The sequence below is a fragment of the Babylonia areolata genome, chromosome 27, assembly GCF_041734735.1.
Source record: "Babylonia areolata isolate BAREFJ2019XMU chromosome 27, ASM4173473v1, whole genome shotgun sequence".
NCBI lineage: Eukaryota > Metazoa > Mollusca > Gastropoda > Neogastropoda > Buccinidae > Babylonia > Babylonia areolata.
This window is the reverse complement of record NC_134902.1, coordinates 30,019,725-30,024,724: the sequence shown is the minus strand read 5'-3', so window position 1 is coordinate 30,024,724 and position 5,000 is coordinate 30,019,725. Positions and strand designations below refer to the sequence as shown.

Genomic DNA, 5,000 nt, shown 5'->3' with positions numbered 1-5,000 from the left:
ATTCCTTACAATCCTTTCATTACAAGAAGCCATAAGTAAGCTTAACCGTAGTTGACTTGGATACCTATAGAATTTTGATGGAATATGAGAGAGAGAGAGAGAGAGAGAGAGAGAGAGAGAGAGAGAGAGAGAGAGAGAGAGAGAGACTGGACACTGTTCACTGGAATTATTTATTGTCATTGCCAAGAAAGGTCTTTTGACAAGGGGGCAACAACATAAATTCACATATTTTTGCTTCAAAAACTCTTTGTTTTCACAACCATTCAGTCAATTTAAACCAAGAAAACATGCAATCATTGGAAACACTAAAGTCACATCCTGACAAAAACTCAAGGAAATGGAACTAAAGAAAAACAAAAATATGATACTATATCAAAATGACAAAATGAATGGGGACTGACTCGACCATCCACTCAAGAATATATCAAAACTAATTCAGACTGACTCAACAATACACTCATGTATGTAATGCTATGTTTTCAGTTCTGTTTTGTCTAAATAAGACAGCAACTTCTGCACTGATTATAATTAAGTACCTTCGAAGCTGTTAATACCATTTTGACTTATGTACCTTTGTCTTATTGTTTGTGCGTCTGCAATGAATTTCATAATGAATTATGATTTCATTATCAGATGATAAAACAGTAACAACATCATGACTTTTAGCCACGTCAGTTTTAAAGAATATACATCTTTCTCGCACAGTATTATAAACTTCACACTGAAAAAGAAAATGTTTTTCGTCATCCACCTGGTATCCACAGAGAGGACATGGTGATTGTGAGGAAGTCCCAGGTTCAAACCATCTCCTGTCTGCATTAAAAACCCAGAGTTCTTAGCCTAAATCTTGCATAATTTATTCTATGCCACTTATCTCTAATGATTCTGAGGTATGCTTCAGGCTGAAATATACTTTTAAATCAAAAGAACCAACAATATTTGTCTTTACTTTCCATGTCAGAATGCCAGTTTTGTTTGAAGGAACAAATGAGTCTGTCTATGAATTCTGCAATAAACTGTTGTTCGTTTCCTACACCCTGGGACAACCACACAATTCAAAAACCATGTTCAGTTAGAACCTTCTTCTTTCTACAACACCAGTTGTCTTTTCCTAACTCCATTTGCAAAAGCATCATATCATAGGCCTGTTTGCACAGACGTATTTGTGGAAGCGTTAACAATTTTATCCAATATTTAATACATTTGACAAACGTTCTTGTGTACAGAAGGTATCTTCCAGTTTCCCCATAAAGAACCGCATTGGAGGAATGAATTGGAACATTTAGAAAGCATTTAATTGCAAAAGTATGTATTCTCTCAATATGTGAATTAACCCTTAGTTCCCAGATTTCAGCTGCATAAGGAAGTAAAGGTTCTATTTGTACGTCGAACATTTTCCAAAATAGACAACAATCAATGGAGTTCAGTTTTCTAACTGTTTTCAAAATTTCGATGACGCCTTTTTTTTTACCTTTTCTGCAAAATTCTTCCCATGCATTATTCGAACTTAATTTTGTTGAAAAAATCATTCCAAAATACTTATATGAATTAACAACCCTAACTTCTGTATTTCCGTATAACCATTTTTCAAGCGTTGATAGATGACCATCGATTCTAAAAACCATAATATTCGTTTTATCCAGATTCACAGTCAAACCTAATCGATCGCCTTCTTCTTTTAAGGCATTTAACTGGTTTTGCAAACCTTTAACTGTCCCCGACAAAAGAATGACATCGTCAGGAAAAAGCAACAGAAATATCTCAGTAGCTCCTGGTATTAGCTGGATACCATGCCGACCTCTTTTGGAAAGTTCTACAGCTAATTCATTTATATATATATATATATATATATATATATATATATATATATATATATATATATATATATAAAGAAAACATTTGCGGGCTTAAAAGACATCTTTGTTTAACACCAGCTGAACATTCAAAGTAATTTGAGTATACACCTTTTACACGCACACATGCAAGTACTGAGTTGTAGACACCTCTCAGCGCCATATACAGTTTTCCATTCACACCACTTTTACGCAGGACATTCCACAGGGCATTACAATTCACAGAATCGAAAGCCTTCCTGAAATCAACAAAAGCGACATACAGTTTTGTGTTACAAAGCAGAAAATTTTGCACCATTGAATACAATGTAAATATGTGATCAATAGTACTGTAAATTGCTCTAAAACCTGCTTGCTCTTCAGTTATTTTTTTCTTCTTTTTCAGCCCATTTAGTTAGTCTCCTATTTAAGGGGTGGGTGTGAACTTTGCTTAGAACACTTGTGAGCCATACTCCACGATAGTTATCGGGGTTGTTAACATCACCTTTTTATGTATAGGAATAATTATTGATTTTGCCCATTCTACAGGAAATGTACCATTTTCAAACATCTGGTTAAATACCTGAATAAGGAAGTCGATCATAAGGGAATTTGCATGCTTCAGCATTTCTCCAATAATTTTGTCTGGACCTGCACTTTTTCCTGACTTAGTGTCTAATACTAGAAATGATCTCTTCCTTAGTGATAGGGTCGTTAAGCAATGGCTCACACTCATCCTCTGTCTTCACTAAATTGTTTTCTTCTTGCATTAAATCATTATCAAAGTCATTAAGAACCTTAAAGAAATGATCATGCCACTGTTGCATAGAAATATCATTATACACAAACACTTTTCTGTTCACAGATCTTATCACTGACCAGGATGTCTTTGAGTCACTAATCGAATATCTTAATTTTAATTCTATTCTTTTCAAACTCTTGCTCTTTTGATTTTCTTAATCTTACATACTCTTTTCGGGCTGCAGCATATGCTTGTCTTTTATCTGTCTTGTCCGTTTGTATTTTACACCTCTGAAATCTTTTAAGTAACCTTTTAACTTCTTGTTTCTTACACTTAAATTCATCATCAAACCAATCATTACATATCTTGCTTCCTTTTCCTGCTATTCGAATCATGCATGCAGCAGCTCCACACAAGGCAGTAACAAATTGGTTTAAACTACCGTTCAAGCTAGTATCTAATAATCGAAATGTTTTCCGAATATCATCATAGAATTCATCACCGTCTAGCTCGTTTTTAAAGACATTGACATTTTCATCAGACTGTACAATTTTTTCTTCACCCTGATGCATTATATTCATGCTGTGATTATGAGGAATATTTTTCCAAGTTGCCTCAACTGGCAAGTGCCATGAATCCACGCAGTCACCAATATGCACATCGAATTTCGATAACAAATCAACAGAAACCAGAAGATAATCTATTACACTACATCCATTAGGAGACACAAAAGTATAGTCTCCCTTTTTATCACTCTCACAAAAATCATTCAAGACAATCATATCAAACAGGAAACACAGGTCTAACAATGTTTTACCAAAATTATTTATAGTTTCATCTTTAGAATATCGTCCACCACTTTCTTCATCCACACTGTCATCCAGGTCATCCATATAATTTGTCATAATTTCAAGTTCAGATTGTTTGTTACCAGTTCTGGCATTCAGATCTCCAGTGATCATTAAATGTACTTCATCCTTTTCAAAATGTTGCAGTAATGTTTCTTCTAATATCAAGACACCGTCTTTGTTTTATCATTATACACAGGGCTTCCTTCTGGAGCGACATAGCAAGCAACTAAAACAACATCCTTATCTAAACCAAATACATATTTATTTACTCTGATAGCAATAGTGTTAGCACACTCTAATTTTATGTCTTTCACACAATCAACTAAGCTCTTTCTCACTAACAACAGCTCACCACCTGAGCGTCGACCATGATAGGACAGCTTCTTGGCTGGAGCATAAAACTTCACATAATCAGTAAACACACCACTGAAATCAAACGATGAATCAAGAAAACATTCAGTGAGACAAACAAAATCAAATTTATTTACATAATTTATAAAGGAAACGTCTTTCAATTTGTTATATAAGTTTTCCACGTTGTAATTGAGGAAAGACCAATGTTTTGGATGGTCGGGCATGTCCTATGGCTTTTTGACATGACTAGAACGCGTGTTCCTGTCACTGACAGCACCACCTCTTCCCCTGCCACGAGCTGAACCTGCGGGTGACTTGCGTGGCGGGTTCCCCAGGTAAGAGTGCATCCCCGCCTGTCCTGTCCCCGAACCTCCACGAGTTGCACGCACGTCACCAAAGGAGTGACACTCAGCGTCATAAATCGGGGAATTCCCGCCAGCTCTGATTGGCTCGTGTCGTTCACGTGCTGAACTCACCCCGACGTCCGTGACTGAGGGAGGCACCATCTCCACCCCCGCCGCTGTCGTCACGCTGCCGCTGGTCCTGGTTTGCACGTGCACGAGCACGAGAAGGTGGGGAGGAGGGAGAGGGTTCCCCACTCACACCGCACGGAGCGTTCTGCCAAACGGTGTCACCTGCCTTCGTCACCACCCTCTCACTGTCAAGCGGAGGGGAACCCCTGCCTTGATTGGACCAATCAGACACACCCTTTTCCTCTTGGGGTGGAGTGTGATGTTTGTGTATTGGCCTGTTTGTCTCGGGACATTGTAGCACCATTACCCCCACTCCCTACGACCTGCGCGTATGATCGATTATCTGGGAATCTAGGTTCGATCACGAGCTGACCCGTCTGTGAAAATAGGCCCTCTTTCCCTCACTTCTAGCCTTTGCTACGATCTGGGCCTGTGCTTTGGTCATATCATTGGCCACCCTCACCCCACCTTCCTGCAGTTTCTGTCTTGTCTCTGTATTAGTTAGCACTGTCATTTTGTCCCTCTACCTTGTAAACCGCACGATCATGGGTCGTGGCTGTCCCTGTCGTGCTTGTCCCGTGCGGTGTGCTCGTATGATGTCGTCAGGAGTCCAGCGTTTCTGTCCGTCAACAGTGTTGAGCACGTCTACTACTGCACTTGCACATGAGTCAAAAGTCTCAGTGGGCTCAAGGTGGAGAATCCCATAAAACCGCAAGTTGTCACGTCGTGAAGTCTTCTAGTCTGTCTG

At 38.7% G+C, this 5,000-nt stretch overlaps 1 protein-coding gene across 1 annotated transcript in view; it reads left to right on the top strand.

The window, feature by feature from the left end:
• LOC143301250 (metal cation symporter ZIP14-like) overlaps positions 1–5,000 on the top strand; it is a 35,446-nt gene that overhangs the window by 693 nt on the left and 29,753 nt on the right. The window lies entirely within an intron of this gene.